Source organism: Procambarus clarkii, chromosome 37, assembly GCF_040958095.1.
Source record: "Procambarus clarkii isolate CNS0578487 chromosome 37, FALCON_Pclarkii_2.0, whole genome shotgun sequence".
Lineage (NCBI taxonomy): Eukaryota > Metazoa > Arthropoda > Malacostraca > Decapoda > Cambaridae > Procambarus > Procambarus clarkii.
The window spans coordinates 27589893-27611428 of NC_091186.1; the positions used below are offsets into that span (position 1 = coordinate 27589893).

Consider the following 21536-nt stretch of genomic DNA (forward strand, 5'->3'; position numbering starts at 1 on the left):
GTATCAGAGGCTGTAAGCTGACCATCATTATTGGACAGGAGTATTGGTTTGATATTTAAAATCTTCTTTGATCCCAATATTTGTGAAATTGTGCTCTATATTTTCTTAATGTTGCCCTTTGTGTGGGTAAATTTATCTTCGTAGTATTTAATTTTGGCTCTCCTAATTATTTTAGATAGCAATGATGAGAAATTCTTTGGAGACGATTCCTAACCTATACTTGTTCTCAAGGTCATGTTTTTTAATAATGAATTTAAGTATCCCCTTTGTAAGCCAAGGATTGTTTAGCCTTTTAGTTGTGACTTGTTTCGTTAGCATAGGACAGTGGGTATTATAAAGGCTGAGAGTTTTTTGAAGAAAAGATTGCACTGCTAGGTTGTATGTAACCTACCTTACCTCTAAATGTCAACCCTTGTTTTGCTATTTTAAACAATGCTGTTTGTTGACCAACTTGTACAATTGCTGATTTCTGCCATGCCCCCCCCCCCCCCCGTTTTTTATTCCTTTTTTCAATACAATTTATACTTTAATCTCATTTACAATTAAGTTTTAGTTTAAGTGTCTTCACCCCCCCCCCCCACACCTTGCCCGAAAAGCTGTGCGTACTAGTGGCTTAGGTATTGTATGTGCAACCCGTTCTCGCACTTTCGTATAGTCAATATTGACTTATTAAATACGTGCATATGTGACATACTAAACATACTAGTTTACCTTGAAAAGCTTCATAGAAAACACCGACCTTACCTAACCTTTTTAGTATGTTAAGATAAGCATCTAATTACTTCGTAATTACAATTATTACATAACCTATACCTATAATAGGTATAACAATTATTACTTAACCTATACCTATAATAGGTATAACAATTATTACTTAACCTATACCTATAATAGGTTAAGTAATAATTGTAATTACGAAGCAATAAGATGCTTATCTTAACATACTAAGAAGGTTAGGTAAGGTCGGTGTTTTCTATGAAGCTTTTCAAGGTAAACTAGTATGTTTAGTATGTTACATATGCACATATTTAATAAGTCAATATTGACAGTAATAAAGTGCGAGAACGGGTTGCAACGTACTAGCTCTATCTATAAATCCAACATTATGTTTGTAACTCTTCATGAATGTATGTACTTTTACCTGAATAACAATTTGAATTTGAATCTGGATTTTGAATTTGAATCTGAATTTTGAATTTGAATTTAGAAACATCCGTTCACATGAATTTATATTAAGTTCCTAATAGGTTCCTTTGGAACTTCTAAGCAACAAAATTCACCCATTCACTGCTGTTCACCCACCAGTGAATGGGTACCTGGTTGTTAAACGAATCAGCGAGTCGTATTCCGGGAAAAATTAGGATTAATGACTTGCCCGAAACGCTTTGCGTGCTGTACAAGAATGTAAGGGAACTATCAGGGGAAAGCGTCAAGTCAGTACGATTATATAACAATTTAAAGGGGTCAGGATAAGGATTTGGGATGGGACGGGGGAAAAGAATTGTGGCCAGCCACTTGGACGGTTGGGGATTGAACGCTGACCTGCATGAAGCGAGTCCATCGCTCTACAGTCCAGCCCAAGTGGTTGATGATATTGCAGTGGCCAGAAGCTCCCATGTGTAGCACAGCTCACCGAAGTCTTCTCCACATCCTCGGCTGTTTCGTGACGTCACATCTTACGCCTCTCCTTCCTTCCCTAAATGTCTCAGACGTGACGCCGATCTTACACGGGCCTCATCTTCTGTGGTAATCTCAGAGCTTCCGTCCTGGTGAGCGTACTAGAGGGACGCGTCCTCGGGGGCGTCCACCGCTGGCGACAACGTTGTCTTGCTTGACTCTCGTTGCTCGGCAAGATGTACCCTGTCTTGGCAGCCATACATCAATGCCCAGTACATTGATTCACTACAGCGGACGAAGATTTTACGATGTCCGACCTCGCTGGCTGAGTCCGCTTTTATCTTGAGTGATGCCACTATCTGTTCACTGTATTCACTCTCTGTACGCTAGTTAACGATTATAATCACTGGTTTGTTCCCTCAATTCACTTCTCACCTATAGGGATGACTAACAATGTTAATAACAAATGTCACTAACCTCTTCACAGGTAAACGTTAATAAAACACTCTTACTATGGCCTTAGTTGAAACTATGAGCCTCATCTTTATGGGGTCCTCCGTGTGGATCATCACATAGACTAGCACTTCTCACCGACTCCAGCTAGTGGCGACTGCCTCCAGGTTTCGACGGTTAACTCGTCCACGTTGATCTAGCAAGGCCATGAAGGTACATACACCTCCCCTCTAAGACTTGTTGCCGGGCCCTCACACCCCCAACTGATCCCGTCGCTGTTAGGACTCTTCAACCTTCTTCAAAAAGCACCCAGACATTTGAAAGATGTTTTTGACTCTTGACTTTTGAAAAGAGAAGACTTTGAAGGAGTGTGTGGTCAGAGTCCTGTTGCACCACCTTCAGAGCTCAACTCGTCACTTAAAATCTATATCTGACGGATTATCGCGAGAGCGCCAAGGTTACGTCTTCCCTGTACGAAGTCTGGCTGGACAGTTAGCTGAGCTCCCGGGGCCCGGCTCGGTGCTCACCGATGTCGTCGCTGATTGGCTGGGCACGTGGGCCACCTCCACTCACCTGTCTCGTTGTGTGACCTCAAGGCATGTGTCATCGCACTGTGTGACACCCCCGGTGTCCAAAATTGACCTTAATACGCGTTCCATCTTAACTTGAATTAATGTTTGGGCGGCGTGCGATCTTCTGAGCTGGGGAACAATGACCTCAGGCCGGACACGGCTGGTATTACCTGGTGATCACAACATGCTGAGGGTTGAGGTGGGTGTGGGTGGTGGTGCTGAGGGTTGAGGTGGGTGTGGATGGTGTGCTGAGAGTTGAGGTGGGTGTGGGTGGTGGTGCTGAGGGTTGAGGTGGGTGTGGATGGTGGTGCTGAGGGTTGAGGTGGGTGTGGATGGTGGTGCTGAGGGTTGAGGTGGGTGTGGATGGTGGTGCTGAGGGTTGAGGTGGGTGTGGATGGTGGTGCTGAGGGTTGAGGTGGGTATGGATGGTGGTGCTGAGGGTTGAGGTGGGTGTGGATGGTGGTGCTGAGGGTTGAGGTGGGTGTGGATGGTGGTGCTGAGGGTTGAGGTGGGTGTGGATGGTGGTGCTGAGGGTTGAGGTGGGTGTGGATGGAGTGCTGAGGGTTGAGGTGGGTGTGGATGGAGTGCTGAGGGTTGAGGTGGGTGTGGATGGAGTGCTGAGGGTTGAGGTGGGTGTGGATGGAGTGCTGAGGGTTGAGGTGGGTGTGGATGGAGTGCTGAGGGTTGAGGTGGGTGTGGAAGGTGGTGCTGAGGGTTGAGGTGGGTGTGGATGGTGGTGCTGAGGGTTGAGGTGGGTGTGGATGGTAGTGCTGAGGGTTGAGGTGGGTGTGGATGGTGTGCTGAGGGTTGAGGTGGGTGTGGATGGTGTGCTGAGGGTTGAGGTGGGTGTGGATGGTGGTGCTGAGGGTTGAGGTGGGTGTGGATGGAGTGCTGAGGGTTGAGGTGGGTGTGGATGGTGGTGCTGAGGGTTGAGGTGGGTGTGGATGGAGTGCTGAGGGTTGAGGTGGGTGTGGATGGTGTGCTGAGGGTTGAGGTGGGTGTGGATGGAGTGCTGAGGGTTGAGGTGGGTGTGGATGGTGGTGCTGAGGGTTGAGGTGGGTGTGGATGGTGGTGCTGAGGGTTGAGGTGGGTGTGGATGGTGGTGCTGAGGGTTGAGGTGGGTGTGGATGGTGTGCTGAGGGTTGAGGTGGGTGTGGATGGTGTGCTGAGGGTTGAGGTGGGTGTGGATGGTGGTGCTGAGGGTTGAGGTGGGTGTGGATGGAGTGCTGAGGGTTGAGGTGGGTGTGGATGGTGGTGCTGAGGGTTGAGGTGGGTGTGGATGGTGTGCTGAGGGTTGAGGTGGGTGTGGATGGTGTGCTGAGGGTTGAGGTGGGTGTGGATGGTGGTGCTGAGGGTTGAGGTGGGTGTGGATGGAGTGCTGAGGGTTGAGGTGGGTGTGGATGGTGTGCTGAGGGTTGAGGTGGGTGTGGATGGTGGTGCTGAGGGTTGAGGTGGGTGTGGATGGAGTGCTGAGGGTTGAGGTGGGTGTGGATGGAGTGCTGAGGGTTGAGGTGGGTGTGGATGGTGGTGCTGAGGGTTGAGGTGGGTGTGGATGGTGTGCTGAGGGTTGAGGTGGGTGTGGATGGAGTGCTGAGGGTTGAGGTGGGTGTGGATGGTGGTGCTGAGGGTTGAGGTGGGTGTGGATGGTGGTGCTGAGGGTTGAGGTGGGTGTGGATGGTGGTGCTGAGGGTTGAGGTGGGTGTGGATGGAGTGCTGAGGGTTGAGGTGGGTGTGGATGGTGGTGCTGAGGGTTGAGGTGGGTGTGGATGGTGGTGCTGAGGGTTGAGGTGGGTGTGGATGGTGGTGCTGAGGGTTGAGGTGGGTGTGGATGGTGGTGCTGAGGGTTGAGGTGGGTGTGGATGGTGGTGCTGAGGGTTGAGGTGGGTGTGGATGGTGGTGCTGAGGGTTGAGGTGGGTGTGGATGGTGTGCTGAGGTGGGTCGAGCAAGACTCCCAAAACATCTTGTATTGCTATTGGTTAAGTAAGCCTTCCCAAAACGTCCGGTATTGCTATTTTTGCGTTAGTGTTCGTGGAATCACTAGCCCAATTTTTATAATTATCCTATCGGTGTAGCAGTACTCTAAAAATTCCCTGCGCTGCTATTGGTGGAATTATTCCCTCCAAAATTTTGACATCTTCCTATTGGTGTAACAAAACACCAAAAGTTACCTGCGTTGCTATTGGTTGAGCGGTGTTGAGAACGGTCCAGGTGGCCTTTTCGAGCGACCAGCCGTCAGTTGCCTGCGCACCGCGGACGAGGAAGGAAGGGGTGTGCCGCTCCGCTTCCTTCCTTCCATCAATGAAAAATCCCAATAACTAAATTTTTTTTAAAGTCACTGTGAGTTATAACTTAGTAGAATACGCATTTTGACTTAATATATAATGTAATTCTTTGTGTAAGTGTTATGGCCTCTAAAGTTGTTTTTGGAGAAACGTGATGAGAGTGAATCTGTGAAAACGAAAGTAATTGAGCGGAAAAAAAGAGGCTTTGAGTGAAAATGAAAGGGTTCAGCAGCCTCTGATGATCAATTATCCCCTGAGAACCCCGTTACTTTGTTAACATTTAAAGGAGGATTTTAAGAACCATGTATGAATTCATACATGTGTGAGCAACTGGAGGTAAGTCAATTAACAAGTATGTTTTTACTAGCCATTATAAACAAAAATAAGTAAGGATATGTTTTCACAGTAGCCAATCAATTGTTCTTATTAATAAGTTCAGGTATAATATTCATGTGCTGCTACTGTCTTCTGTATGAAGGATAACAAAGTGTAGATCAAAGACTATAGATCTTAAATCATGTAATATGAAGCTGTAACATCTCACAGGATGTTAGTCATACAGGGAGTGAGGAGAGAACACGGCCAGCCAGGCTGACCTATCAGTCTCCTCCACCAACCTCTGGGTAGACGCACACCAATATCTTTCAAGATTCCTCAGTGTATGAGGTAGTTACACAGCTCTAAGTACCTCATACCATTAGGTCTGAAGTCACTTATAACAGGACAATCACAGATATAGTGTTGGAGACTATGTCCCAGCTCTTGTTCATAGTTTACAGTTGGAATGTTCACCATTGGGGGATTCATTACCTGCAGCCACCTGCCATAGATATCGATATCCCAGCCTAATTCCGGCAATTACAATGCCACACAGTCTTGTGGATGTTTTATGCTGCCCGTACATATAATTCTCGGTTCTAAACATGTCATAGCTCTTTATACTTGTGCTTTCTGGCTTTCGTGTGTCAGTAACTGCTTTTCTGTCATCCATAATTTCCTGAAATATTGCGGCCTTTACAGCAGAGATATCGAAAGTCCATATCCAATTCAATTTCCGGCTTATCACATGCAGATTTAGCTGCCTTGCGTGTGTCATGCTGGACAACAACACCTGTGTGAGATGGTACCCATATAAACGAGACTCAGAAACTCAAAGGAACTCTTGAAGTTGCTGTTGGGTTACACTCACCAATAATGAAAGGAAACTTGAAGTGTTGTTTACGTCAATACCTGGACTGGTTCGTAGAGTCTTGGAGCTTGCCGGGTCGGGGCTCGCTACCCCTGATGATCCAAGTGGTTGAGCGCCGTTCCTTTACTCCGTCCTCATGTCCCAGTCCACTCACTTCATATCACGGTTCTTTGCCCATATGCCACAACTCGACATTATATTCCCATCTATTTGCTGTATCTCAGCTCGAGTCCTGTTATCCTGTCTCCCCATATCCCAGCGCCTAGCCCCCATGCCTCAGCACCACAGCCACATGAAAGCTGGAAACGCAAATGTGCCGAAGGGACGTGCGTAATTACTGTCCCCCCTTTCCCACCCAAGAAGCTGATTAAAGAACAAGCCTTGCTTCCACAAGAAGCAAAGTACAATGCCTTAAGCCAAATTTATGCTTTAGTCAGAGAGCGCTCCCTGTCCCACATTATTTACACTGATGGATCCTTGCATCAGTCCTATGGTGCAGCTGGAAGTGCAGTTGTTGTGACAGGGAGAGATGGTTCCTTCTCCCATGGTGCAGCTGGAAGTGCAGTTGTTGTGACAGGGAGAGATGGTTCCATCTCCTATGAGTGTGGAGCGCGTCTTAAGTAACTGGGCCTCCACTCTTCAAACAGAATTGATTGCCATAATCCTTGCACTCGAGCGCGTATATGAATCCAAAATTGACACGCTAATTGTAAGTGACTCCTTGTCATCCTTGACTGCTCTCAGCTCCCCAAGGCATAACTGTGACGTGCTTATCTCTGAAACTAGACACAGATATAATGAAATAATCAATGATGGAGTCAGAGTCTGTCTTCTGTGGATTCCTTCCCATATTGGTCTCCGAATGCATGATAGAACTGATGAGTTGGCCAAGACTTTTGCTCGTAAAGAGGGAATTAATTACCAACTTGGACTGCCTTTGAGCAGCCTGAGGGCAGCAGTATTCCGGCAACATCAAGTAAATTTCGGAGACTTGAGGCAAAGTGAAATTCACACCAGTTACTCATCTATTATGCAGGAAGAACCGCACGTCTATGGGTCATCCAATAAGGTTAGCAGACTTCTAGATGTGACCACTGCTAGGCTTAGGCTCGGCTACAAGTACCTCTGGGAGTTTGTAACATCTGCTGATGTAGATTTGACTAAATGTAAACTCTGTCAGCAGAACTATAAACATACTTTACGTCATTATATATTGGAATGTGAAAAAATCGCGGAATTTAGAGATAACACCATCAATAGTGTCCAAGAAATGTTTGCCCGAAACGCATTGCGTAATAGTGGCTTTAGGCATTGTATGTACTAGCTCTATCTATATATCAATCCATTAATGTAACATCACTTGTATGTATATACCTTACCTGAATAAACATCTGAATCTGATCTGAAATGTGTAAGTACTTCATTCATAATGATGTGCTGCCCGAAATCTTAGCGAAGTATCCAAAATTTGCTTACTGTAGGTAATGCATGCACATGACTGTAAAGCTGCCGCCCAGTTGGGTGGGTGTGGCAGCACATGACTGTAAAGCTGCCGCCCAGTTGGGTGGGTGTGGAGCACATGACTGTAAAGCTGCCGCCCAGGTGGGTGGGTGTGGCAGCAAGACAAGTAACTGTGTGACTCACCATAGATGTAAAGTGCCTTGTATAGTGACTGTTGTGAGCCTCTTGTTGATCACTTGTGACACAATAGATTATTGATGTGTGTATTTGTGTGGGTGATTAAATATGTGTATGTATATATGTATACGTATGTACATGTACATGTATGCATGAGTATGTGTACATGTATATATAACATTAATAATTGTGTAACTAGCGTCAAAACATTGTTATTTGCTTAGCTAAACGAACTAGAGGGTTCAGTTCCTGAACCGATTATGTGCCTCTGTAACCCTTTCCACCACCGCCCACGGGATGGGTATGGGGTGCATAATAAAGAAAGAAATTGAATTTGGAATTGGACGTAAGGAAGTACTCGTACCCTTTTACAGGTGGTTAACAGGTGAAATGCTCTACCAGAGGAAGTTGTAGGAGCCACCTCCATCCACAACTTTAAGGGCCGGATTCGACAAAGATTTCGAAAGCCAGAGAAGTTAGGTTGACAAGCAACGGGTACAGCCAGGCCAGCAGGCAGGGCATAGAGAGTTTGATCTCACTCCCTTGAAGACATTAATACGTCAGTAGATACCCCAGCTCCTTGTCCTCATATCCCAGCTGCTTGTCCTCGTATCCCAGCTCCGTGTCCTCATACCCCAGCTCCTGGTCCTCATACCCCAGCTCCTTGTCCTCATACCCCAGCTCCTTGTCCTCATACCCCAGCTCTTTGTCCTCATACCCCAGCTCTTTGTCCTCATACCCCAGCTCTTTGTCCTCATACCCCAGCTCCTTGTCCTCACATCCCAGCTGCTTGTCCTCATATCCCAGCTCCGTGTCCTCATACCCCAGCTCCTGGTCATCATACCCCAGCTCCTTGTCCTCATACCCCAGCTCCTTGTCCTCATACCCCAGCTCTTTGTCCTCATACCCCAGCTCCTTGTCCTCACATCCCAGCTGCTTGTCCTCATATTCCAGCTCCTTGTCCTCGTATCCCAGCTCCGTGTCCTCGTATCCCAGCCCCTTGTCCTCATACCCCAGCTCCTTGTCCTCATACCCCAGCTCTTTGTCCTCATACCCCAGCTCCTTGTCCTCACATCCCAGCTCCTGGTCCTCATATTCCAGCTCCTTGTCCTCGTATCCCAGCTCCTTGTCCTCATACCCCAGCTCCTTGTCCTCATACCCCAGCTCCTTATCCTCATACCCCAGCTCCTTGTCCTCATACCCCAGCTCCGTGTCCTCATACCCCAGCTCCTTGTCCTCATACCCCAGCTCCTTGTCCTCATACCCCAGCTCCTTATCCTCATACCCCAGCTCCTTGTCCTCATACCCCAGCTCCGTGTCCTCATACCCCAGCTCCGTGTCCTCATACCCCAGCTGTAGTCCTCTGCACACACTGTCATAGTGACATATAAACATACTGACATATCACTCACCTTTCCTTCTCAAGACAACGAACCAGGAAACAAATACTGTGCCTTTGCAGTGTCAATTTTAATATCAATACATTTTTTTTTAGCTCAAACTAACTTTTTGTTTATTAATTTCAAATTAATACGAGGACGCGTTAGGTAGATATTAGACGGAAACCGGTGAGAAGTATTATTATATTTTGTTGAATTATTTAGTTGAGTTTTACCTGAAGGTCGTCATCTTTCTGGTGGCCTCGACAGGGACAGGAAGCCGGCGGCTTGTCAAAAGTCCCCCCCCCCCTCTATTGTTAGTGAGGATTTTTTTCCAAATAGAATGTTGAACTACACTAATGTCATGGCATTTACAATGTCGGCGGGTAGGCGGTTTCATGGGTTTATAACCCCTGTGGGGTGATAAAGCATATCTTGTCTTGTGTGTGTTACATTGTGGCTTGTTGAGCTTGGCACTGTTGCCCCTTGTGTTACATTGTGGCTTGTTGAGCTTGGCACTGTTGCTCCTTGTGTTACACTGTGGCTTGTTGAGCTTGACACTGTTGCTCCTTGTGTTACACTGTGGCTTGTTGAGCTTGGCACTGTTGCTCTTTGTGTTACACTGTGGCTTGTTGAGCTTGACACTGTTGCTCCTTGTGTTACACTGTGGCTTGTTGAGCTTGGCACTGTTGCTCTTTGTGTTACACTGTGGCTTGTTGAGCTTGGCACTGTTGCTCCTTGTGTTACACTGTGGCTTGTTGAGCTTGGCACTGTTGCTCTTTGTGTTACACTGTGGCTTGTTGAGCTTGGCACTGTTGCTCTTTGTGTTACACTGTGGCTTGTTGAGCTTGGCACTGTTGCTCCTTGTGTTACACTGTGGCTTGTTGAGCTTGGCACTGTTGCTCTTTGTGTTACACTGTGGCTTGTTGAGCTTGGCACTGTTGCTCCTTGTGTTACACTGTGGCTTGTTGAGCTTGGCACTGTTGCTCCTTGTGTTACACTGTGGCTTGTTGAGCTTGGCACTGTTGCTCCTTGTGTTACACTGTGGCTTGTTGAGCTTGGCACTGTTGCTCCTTGTGTTACACTGTGGCTTGTTGAGCTTGGCACTGTTGCTCCTTGTGTTACACTGTGGCTTGTTGAGCTTGACACTGTTGCTCCTTGTGTTACACTGTGGCTTGTTGAGCTTGTCACTGTTGCTCCTTGTGTTACACTGTGGCTTGTTGAGCTTGGCACTGTTGCTCCTTGTGTTACACTGTGGCTTGTTGAGCTTGTCACTGTTGCTCCTTGTGTTACACTGTGGCTTGTTGAGCTTGGCACTGTTGCTCCTTGTGTTACACTGTGGCTTGTTGAGCTTGGCACTGTTGCTCCTTGTGTTACACTGTGGCTTGTTGAGCTTGGCACTGTTGCTCCTTGTGTTACATTGTGGCTTGTTGAGCTTGGCACTGTTGCTCCTTGTGTTACACTGTGGCTTGTTGAGCTTGGCACTGTTGCTCCTTGTGTTACACTGTGGCTTGTTGAGCTTGGCACTGTTGCTCCTTGTGTTACATTGTGGCTTGTTGAGCTTGGCACTGTTGCTCCTTGTGTTACACTGTGGCTTGTTGAGCTTGGCACTGTTGCTCCTTGTGTGTCCTGCCCTATAGTGTCTCACCAAACACAGCCTAGCCTAACACACTACGGAGCCTCGTGGCTGAGTGGACAGCGCTCAACGGTCGTAGTCCCAAGGGCCCGGGTTCGATTCCCGGCCGAGGCCGAAACAAATGGGATGAAATTGTTTCACCCTGAAGCGCCTGTTCACCTAGCAGTAAATAGGTACCTGGGAGTTAGACAGCTGTTACGGGCTGCTTCCTGGGGACGTGTGTGTGTGCGTTAGAGATAATTATATGTAGTAGATATAATTGAGGAAAAAATAGATCGGATAGAAAGGCGGGGTCCAAGAGCTAATTGCTTGATTCTGCAGGCACAAATAGTAAATACACACACACACACACACACACACACATTGTAGGGTGTGTGTTGGGTAGATAAAGACAGGTTATTTAACTCAAGAGGAACACGCACAAGGGGACACAGGTGGAAACTGAGTGCCCAAATGAGCCACAGAGATATTAGAAAGAACTTTTTTAGTGTGAGAGTGGTTGACAAATGGAATGCATTAGGAAGTGATGTGGTGGAGGCTGACTCCATACACAGTTTCAAGTGTAGATATGATAGAGCCCAATAGGCTCAGGAACCTGTACACCCGTTGATTGACGGTTGAGAGGCGGGACCAAAGAGCCAGAGCTCAACCCCCGCAAGCACAACTAGGTGAGTACACACATACATACATACACCTGACATACACCTGACATACACCTGACATACACCAGGCAGCTGCTCCGGGCGTCCCAACATTGGCTGAATCCTAACAAAAGATGCATTTCAAAATCGATTTTTTTTGTTCTCTTTCTTCCGCGATACACTGACATGAGCACTGTTTTTGGTCCCCAGAGTCCTGGACGGTGGACGGGACCTGTCTGCCTGTCAGTGTGTGTACTGGACGGTGTCTGTCTGTCTGTCAGGATTTGAGAGAGTGAGCAAACGAGACAGAGAGGCCTGGACGGAGGGGGACGTAGGAGACGGTCAAGCAATGTCAACCCGTTAAACCAAAAGCTTTAACGCATTGACGGCGCCAACATTTTGTCCAGTCACCTGTCTATTGGTACAGTGTGTGTGTGTGTGTGTGTGTGTGTGTGTGTGTGTGTGTGTGTGTGTGTGTGTGTGTGTGTGTGTGTGTGTGTGGACGGACCCACTAACAATGGGTCCATGACGGGGCTCAATCACCACTGGTCGCCACCTCTGAGAAAATGAGCAACATTCCCCAAGAACTGTTGTTACGTGAGGAGGTTGATGAGGACGAGCCTGGCCTGAGTTGATACGAGGGATAGGAGGAGTCTATCCTGCCCTATCCCACCTCGGTGTGATAGTGGCGCCATTCGCTAGTGCCAAAACAAGAGTGTTGAGGTCTCCCCAGCACGGAGTGGCCGCTGAACGCTACGTGTTCCTCGACAAGTTACCTCAGTAGCAGCAGGTGAGGCAGGAGAGCCATGTGCTGAATACCAATTATATCCGAGGGGGGGGGGGCGTGGGCGTGTCGGGAGGCTAAATGGGTGTCGAACCTGGGCTTAAACTCTCGCCATGGCTCCTCCAGTATTCACTACCTGGCAACTCTCTCTATTGGCGCCACAACTCGGTATTTACGTTCCATTTTGGCGGTAAATATTTTACACTTGTGTCAGTGTCTAGAGTGTGTCGGTCCTCGTAACTCACCGTCACTCTCAGTCTCCTATCAGAGAGGTACTCTTTAATCCAATTTAACACCATTGTAGTTACTCCTGATTAATTATCAAGCTTGTCCTGAAGCCTCTAGTGCGGAACTGTATCAGATGCCTTCTGACAGCCCAGGAAGACACACTCTACCCGTCCTTTCCTTTCCTCTCCCAGTGCTTTATCAGTGTTGCCTTCCCATGAGCTACACTGGGTTAGTTAAGGTGGTCCTACCTTCTCAGCGGCCATGCTGGTGTTTGGAGACAAGGAGCCAGATTCACGAAAGCACTTACGCAAGCACTTACGAACCTGTACATCTTTTCTCAATCTTTGGCGGCTTTGTTTACAATTATTAAACAGTTAATGAGCTCCGAAGCACCAGGAGGCTGTTTATAACAATAACAACAGTTGAATGGGAAGTTTTCATGCTTGTAAACTGTTTAATAAATGTAACCAAAGCCGTCAAAGATTGAGGAAAGACGTACACGTTCGTAAGTGCTTGCGTAAGTGCTTTCGTGAATCTGACCCAAGGGGCTGCCCTTCAAGACTCACTAATGCCCACACCGGCAGTCATCACGCATTTACGCACAGACTTACGCAACCTGTACATCTTTCCTCAGTCATGGCGGCTGTGTTTACATATAGTAAACAGTTTATGAGCTGGTCAACACTACGAGGTTGTTTATAACAACAATAACCTCGGGTTGTGAAGAGCCAAGTTCGTAAACTCTTTAATAAATATAAACAAATAGCCGTGATTGAGGAAAGATGTAGAGGTTTCGTAAGCGGTTGTGTAAGTGCTTGGTGACTCCTGACCGTGATTATCTCCGGCACTCTTATAGGGAATACAAAGCTTAACCATTCAAAGGTTTGTTACACGAGCTTCTAGGCACAAGCTGAGGGAGGATAACCGCTTTTACTAAACAGTTTTGTTATGAAAATCAGCAACAGTCCAACTGAAGACTTGTGGTAGTTGAAGAGAGGGAGAGAGAGAGAAAGAGGGAGAGAGGGGGGGAGAGGGAGAGAAAGAGGGAGAGAAAGAGGGAGAGAGGGGGGGAGAGGGAGAGAAAGAGAGAGAGAGAGAGAGAGAGAGAGAGAGAGAGAGAGAGAGAGAGAGAGAGAGAGAGAGAAGTCATCCCTCCCACCTGCTGCCCATGGGTATAGTTGGAGTGTCGCAGGCGTCATGAGGGGTATCGACCCCCGGGTGTATTGACTACCACCGGGGCCGGCGGCCCAGCCCAGGAGAGGTAGGTATATACACACTATACCTCCTCCACACCCCAGCTCATCCCTCTAATGTGTCACAGCGTTTACCACAGCAACAGATCCGTAACGATTGGGCCGTATTGGGTGAGAGATGCAGGAAGTGCTCCAGGCCAGGGCAGGCAGTCTCATAATGCAAATAGTATTGGGAATATTTTAAAATAATACAGAGGATTTTACTCTGTATGTGTGTGTACTCACCTAGTTGTACTCCCCTAGTTGTGTTTGCGGGGGTTGAGCTCTGGCTCTTTGGTCCCGCCTCTCAACCGTCAATCAACAGGTGTACAGATTCCTGAGCCTATCGGGCTCTAGGAATCTGTGTGTGTGCCTATCGGGCTCTGTGTGTGTGTGTGTGTGTGTGTGTGTGTGTGTGTGTGTGTGTGTGTGTGTGTGTGTGTGTGTGTGTGTGTGTGTGTGTGTGTGTGTGTGTGTGTGGCATGGTTGTAAGGTCCTCCCCAGCGTCTGGACACCCCACCAACACCAACCATCACCCAGGAGCAGGACTAACACCCCCCCCCCCCCACACCAGCGCCAGTACGCTAGGCTTCGCGGACCGATACACAAAACACCATCAATTTGTCGCTTGTTAAATGTCGTAATTGTAAAGTAAATATTCCACTTCTTTGTCCAGATATAATAATACTTTATATATATATTGTTGGTGTTTTGTTTCCTTATGTGTTGCTCACGTGGTCAGTACACACGGGGGTCAACACAGGTTATAAGTTTATTGAGGTAAAATACACACAAAGGGATGAGGTAGCTCATAGCTTGAGCTACCTCATCCCTTTGTGTGTATTTTACCTCAATAAACTTATTTCAATTTCAATTCAACACAGGTTAGGTTAGGATGGGGGTTGCTTAGGATAGGGTGATTTAGGATAGGTCAATTTTGGTTAGGATAGGATAGGGTTGTTTTGGATAGATCAGGTTTTGTAGATTAACTTTGGTTTGGTTATTTTACGTTTGGATAAGTTAGGATGGAATGTATAGGTTTGGATGAGCTTTAGGCTTGGTTAGGTTAAGTGTGGTTTGGTTAGGGTTAGGTTAGGTTAAGTTAGGTTTGGTTAGGTTAGGGTTAGGTTAGGTTAGGTTTGGTTAGGTTAGGTTAGGTTAAGTTAGGTTAGGTTAAGTGTGGTTTGGTTAGGTTAGGTTAGGTTAGGTTAAGTTAGGTTTGGTTAGGTTAGGGTTAGGTTAGGTTAAGTTAGGTTTGGTTAGGTTAAGTTAGGTTAGGTTAGTGTGTTTCATTATTCTTGGTCAGGTTAGACTGGAATAACTTTGGTTAGGTTTGATAAGGATAAATTAAGTTATGCTAGGATCGGTTATGGTAGGATAGAGATTAGGATAGGTTATGCTAGGATAGATTAGGCTAGGGTACGACATACCTCCGTGCCTCAGAAATGATGGACACGTTTCGTAACCCATATTGTGGCTCGTCCCTTTCTTGTATGTATGTACCTTACCTAAATAAACATTTATTTATTTATTTATATATTTATGTAGTGATGGGGCCCCGGTAAGCCCCATATTAAATATCCCTAGGCCTATTATAGCACACATATGTACTATATTAGGCCTCAGATAGCGTGTATTAGGCCTAAGATGGTTAGGTTAGATTTGACTGGCCACATAAACATGACAATCTTTTCCTGTTTATCCACAAGAGTGAAGTTTCTGGCTGTCATGTGATAGCTTAGGTTAAGTTAGGCTAATATATATATATATATTAGGTTAGGCTATTATTCTAACAGTTATCGGATATATAACTGTTAGAATACATTAGCATAGGATGAGGTTAGTTAAAGTTTATTAGCTCAAGCAGTTACTACAACGGTCTTCATCCAAATATCCCAACGTCATAGGCTTAGGTTGAAAGATTGAATTCAAATCTCGATGGATTAACCTCTAACTGATATACAGTAAAAATATACAACAAAAATTTCTGGATTTGTTATATATAAAACTGCACTAAGTTATCTTAGAGTTAAACTTGGGATGCATACAAGCCAGCTGCAGGGGGCAGAACTGGAAGGTGTTTACTGGGAAAACTGCCGAGGAGGAATTAAATATGGCGGCGGTGAGGGGACAAAGGCAGGGGGGGGGGGGTCTGAGAACTACTGGTGTCTGCTAAATTATCCCTGTCCGGCGCCCCTAGCACAGGGGGGGACGGTCGTGGCGGGGGAGTCTTAGCGGGTGGGTGGGGGAGCGGCGGGGACTGTCCTAGGGACGGTGGGGGAGCGGCGGGGACTGTCCTAGGGACGGTGGGGGAGCGGCGGGGACTGTCCTAGGGACGGTGGGGGAGCGGCGGGGACTGTCCTAGGGACGGTGGGGGAGAGGCGGGGACTGTCCTAGGGGCGGTGGGGGAAGAGAGGGTAGGGAGAAGGTAGGTAAATTGAGTGAGGGGAGAAAAAGAGTGTCATTGATAGAGGAGGGAGAGAGACGGAGAGAGAGAGAGAGGGGGAAGGAAGGAAGGAGGGAGAGAGAGAGAGGGAGAGGGAGAGGGAGAAGGAAGGAAGGAGGGAGTGAGAGAGGGAGAGTGAGACACAGCTCAAGTCAGCGAGAGTTTCCGGCCCAGGCTTCACGTCTCGATGACCGGAAACTGCACGGGCTGTTGCACCTGGCTGCCTCCCCCCCCTCGGTCTCCCCCGCCCCCGCCTCCTGCCCCCGCACTAACCGCCCCCGCACCTGCCCCCGCCCCCTGCCCCCTGCCCCCGCCCCCTGCCCCCGCCCCCTGCCCCCGCTCCGCCCCCCCCCCCCCCGCCCACGTGTCAGCTGACGGCGTTATCCAGCTGCTGAAGGATGAGATAGTCAGGATAGTCAGCACTATCCTCCCTACCTGCACTCCATCCCCCCTAGCCACCTGCCATCCCCCCTAGCCACCTGCCATCCCCCCTAGCCACCTGCCATCCCCCGAGCCTCCACCCCCCCCCACCTTTCCATCTACCTATCCTGCACCACCTTACCTAGCCTACACGCTCCCTCTAGCCTCTAGCCTATTATAGCCTCTCCAGCTTGTCCCCTTGTTTGTGTACTCACCTATTTATCCTCACTTATTTGTTCCTTCAGCATTGAGCTTTAGCTCTTGGATCCCGCCTGGCCGCAGATGGTTTAATTAATGCAATGACTCCTGTCGTATTGACCTGTTATGTCTGATTTTACACTTATGAATGTTGTTGGCTTCCACAACCTGGAGTTCACTCCACTTGCCCACTACTGTAGGACAAGAACAATAACCAACGTCTTGAGGTTATCTTGAGGTTATCTTGAGATGATTTCGGGGCTTTAGTGTCCCCGCGGCCCGGTCCTCGACCAGGCCTCCACTCCCAGGAAGCAGCCCGTGACAGCTGGCTAACACCCAGGTACCTATTTTACTGCTAGGTAACAGGGGCATAGGGTGAAAGAAACTCTGCCCATTGTTTTTCTCGCCGGCGCCTGGGATCGAACCCAGGACCACAGGATCACAAGTCCAGTGTGCTGTCCGCTCGGCCGACCGGCTCCCTTACGTCAAGCTTCCGTCCATTCCTTTCTGTTCTGTTGGTATTCACTGCCAACATTTCTTCCTCTTCCACTCTGTCAGTCTTCCACTCTGTCAGTCTTCCATTCCACCAGTCTTCCACTGTGTGACAGTCAGTGACTGTGCTCTGCCTTCCCCGCGTGTCTCGACTCAAGACTCCCACTACCACCCCTCGGTCCTCTTGATATACAGCTCATCTGTACACCAACTGTCACTGTTGGTAGTCATGTTGTTCACCCTGGTGGTGGTGGTGCTGCTGCTGCTGCTGCTGCTGCTGCTGCTGCTGCTCCTACTGCTGCTGCTGCTGGTGTCTACGCTATTGCCTGTTGGTCTTGTCGTCTCCAATACTCTGGTGACACTGGCCGGACACTTAATGACAGACTTAAGGAACACAAGTGTTAAGTCTGCAGACACAAACAATGCTGATTGGTATTCTGTCATGTTAGTGAGCCTAATCATCCTATTGATTGGTCTTCTGTCGTGTTAGTGAGCCTAATCATCCTATTGATTGGTCTTGTAAGATAATCTCTCCTGCCTCTGCTCCTCACAGAGGCCGGCTTGTCAGGTCGGCTCTGATACACAACTTGAATCTGAGTCTTGACTTTGTTGCTGTTGACTATTGGTGGCCCCAATCACTTGGGCTGGACGGTAGAGTGACGGTCTCGCTTCATGCAGGTCGGCGTTCAATCCCCGACCGTCCAAGTGGCAGGGCACTATTCCTTCCCCCCGTCCCATCCCTGATCTTTATCCTGACTCCTTCCCAGTGCTATATAGTCGTAATGGCTTGGTGCTTTACCCTGATGGATCCTTTCCCATCTTCCCTTCCACTTCCAATCCAATGCCCCAACCTTTCTTAACAAACGTGATCTGACTTATGCCTACCCCACTTTTTCTCTTTTTTCTTTCTTTCTCTTATTCTGACCTTCCCATTCTTCATGCCCGTGTCCACCTCTCTCTCACACTTCACGGGCTACTCATGCCCGTGCACACCTCTTGGGGGAGCTTAATCTTCACCAATCTCTCTCTCATCACAATCGACTTGATCATGGGTCCAAGACGGACCGAAACGTCGTGGTTTCCTCGCTTTCTGGTGTGTGGTCTGAGTCATCGTGATGGCCTCTGTAGCCTGAAATTCCAAGTCGGAATTCTAAAGACTATGGTGGGATTCGAACTGGGATCTGCAGGATCATTGCCCCACACGCTACCACTGCGCCATGACCATGCATGAAGGGTCTCTAGGCTCTGATTGGTGGTGCAATCCTCCTTTTGACCCGTCTTGCTAGGAGGTAGGATCTTCAGTGTCCTAGCGACCGTCTCAGTGTTGCTAGGAGCCAGAGGCAGCATCTTCAGTGTGCTAGCGACCGTCTCAGTGTTGCTAGGAGCCAGGGGCAGCATCTTCAGTGTCCTAGGGACCGTCTCAGTGTTGCTAGGAGCCAGGGGCAGCATCTTCAGTGTCCTAGGGACCGTCTCAGTGTTGCTAGGAGCCAGAGGCATCATCTTCAGTGTCCTAGGGACCGTCTCAGTGTTGCTAGGAGCCAGGGGCAGCATCTTCAGTGTCCTAGGGACCGTCTCAGTGTTGCTAGGAGCCAGGGGCATCATCTTCAGTGTCCTAGGGACCGTCTCAGTGTTGCTAGGAGCCAGAGGCAGCATCTTCAGTGTCCTAGCGACCGTCTCAGTGTTGCTAGGAGCCAGAGGCAGCATCTTCAGTGTCCTAGCGACCGTCTCAGTGTTGCTAGGAGCCAGAGGCAGCATCTTCAGTGTCCTAGGGACCGTCTCAGTGTTGCTAGGAGCCAGGGGCAGCATCTTCAGTGTCCTAGGGACCGTCTCAGTGTTGCTAGGAGCCAGAGGCATCATCTTCAGTGTCCTAGCGACCGTCTCAGTGTTGCTAGGAGCCAGGGGCAGCATCTTCAGTGTCCTAGGGACCGTCTCAGTGTTGCTAGGAGCCAGGGGCATCATCTTCAGTGTCCTAGGGACCGTCTCAGTGTTGCTAGGAGCCAGAGGCAGCATCTTTAGTGTCCTAGCGACCGTCTCAGTGTTGCTAGAAGCCAGGAGCAGCATCTTCAGTGTCCTAGCGACCGTCTCAGTGTTGCTAGGAGCCAGAGGCAGCATCTTCAGTGTCCTAGGGACCGTCTCAGTGTTGCTAGGAGCCAGAGGCATCATCTTCCGTGTCCTAGCGACCGGCCCAGTGTTGCTAGGAGCCAGAGGCAGCATCTTCAGTGTCCTAGCGACCGTCTCAGTGTTGCTAGGAGCCAGAGGCAGCATCTTCAGTGTCCTAGGGCCCGTCTCAGTGTTGCTAGGAGCCAGGGGCAGCATCTTCAGTGTCCTAGGGACCGTCTCAGTGTTGCTAGGAGCCAGAGGCATCATCTTCAGTGTCCTAGCGACCGTCTCAGTGTTGCTAGGAGCCAGGGGCAGCATCTTCAGTGTCCTAGGGACCGTCTCAGTGTTGCTAGGAGCCAGAGGCATCATCTTCAGTGTCCTAGCGACCGGCCCAGTGTTGCTAGGAGCCAGAGGCAGCATCTTCAGTGTCCTAGCGACCGGCCCAGTGTTGCTAGGAGCCAGAGGCAGCATCTTCAGTGTCCTAGCGACCGTCTCAGTGTTGCTAGGAGTCAGAGGCAGCATCTTCAGTGTCCTAGGGTCCGTCTCAGTGTTGCTAGGAGCCAGGGGCAGCATCTTCAGTGTCCTAGGGACCGTCTCAGTGTTGCTAGGAGCCAGAGGCATCATCTTCAGTGTCCTAGGGACCGTCTCAGTGTTGCTAGGAGCCAGAGGCAGCATCTTCAGTGTCCTAGGGACCGTCTCAGTGTTGCTAGGAGCCAGAGGCAGCATCTTCAGTGTCCTAGCGACCATCTCTGTTTTGCTAGGAGCCAGAAGCAGCATCTTCAGTGTCCTAGGGACCGTCTCAGTGTTGCTAGGAGCCCACACACACACACACACACACACACACACACACACACACACATACACACACACACATACACACACACACACACACACACACACACACCAACAAGTGTACTCGCCAACATGCACGCGTGTGCGCGTGTGCGCGCGCATGGACCAATATTGTGATCGATAAAGTAGAGGACCCAGCGTCACCTGGTTGCTATGGCAACCATACACTATACACCACCCGCTCTCTCAGGACGCAGGTTATCTATTTATATATTTTGTCAAGTTACTCATTGTGAGGAAACTTCATGAGGTAATCAATAAGAAGTATTGATCTATGAGGACCAGGAGCTGGGGTATGGGGAACAGGAGCTTGGGTATGAGGACCAGGAGCTGGGGTATGCGGACCAGGAGCTGGGGTATGCGGACCAGGAGCTGGGGTATGCGGACCAGGAGCTGGGGTATGAGGACCAGGAGCTGGGGTATGAGGACCAGGAGCTGGGGTATGGGGAACAGGAGCTTGGGTATGAGGACCAGGAGCTGGGGTATGCGGACCAGGAGCTGGGGTATGCGGACCAGGAGCTGGGGTATGAGGACCAGGAGCTGGGGTATGAGGACAAGGAGCTGGGGTATGAGGACCAGGAGCTGGGGTATGCGGACCAGGAGCTGGGGTATGAGGACCAGGAGCTGGGGTATGAGGACCAGGAGCTGGGGTATGAGGACCAGGAGCTGGGGTATGAGGACCAGGAGCTGGGGTATGAGGACCAGGAGCTGGGGTATGAGGACCAGGAGCTGGGGTATGAGGACCAGGAGCTGGGGTATGAGGACCAGGAGCTGGGGTATGAGGACCAGGAGCTGGGGTATGAGGACCAAGAGCTGGGGTATGAGGACCAGGAGCTGGGGTATGAGGACCAGGAGCTGGGGTATGAGGACCAAGAGCTGGGGTATGAGGACCAGGAGCTGGGGTATGAGAACCATGCAGGAGCTGGGGTATGAGAACCGAGGTCTCTCTCTCTTTGGCCACCATCTGTGGGGGTTGGTCTTGGGCCACCATCTGTGGGGGTGGGTCTTGGGCCACCACCCGTGGGAGTGGTACTTGGGCCACCACCTGTGGGAGTGTGTCTTGGCCCACCACCTGTGGGAGTGTGTCTTGGCCCACCAGCTGTGGGAGTGGGTCTTGGCCCACCAGCTGTGGGGGCGGGACTTGGGCCTGCTCTCATAATTTAATTCCCATTTCAAAATTTTTCCTTTACCTGTCCATCTCCATCTTGTTTACTCCCAAATCATCCCCCCCCCCCCACAGTAATCAATAAGTCTCCAGACCATTCGCACAACCTAACAAACGTCAATATTGACACGTTTTACCTTACCAGAAGCGTACGAACATAGACGCATCACCTAACGTCAGTACTGTAGAGCTTTCAATTTCACTAAAACAC

At 49.2% G+C, this 21536-nt stretch overlaps 1 protein-coding gene across 1 annotated transcript in view; it reads left to right on the forward strand.

Annotated features, from left to right (window-relative positions):
- Nucleotides 1–4893: 4893 nt before the first annotated feature.
- LOC123753095 (uncharacterized) overlaps nucleotides 4894–21536 on the forward strand; it is a 142466-nt gene continuing 125823 nt past the window's right edge. Inside the window, exon 1 of the mRNA XM_069337341.1 lies at nucleotides 4894–5261. The gene's annotated coding sequence lies outside the window, so the exon portion shown is untranslated. The remainder of the gene's footprint in view (nucleotides 5262–21536) is intronic.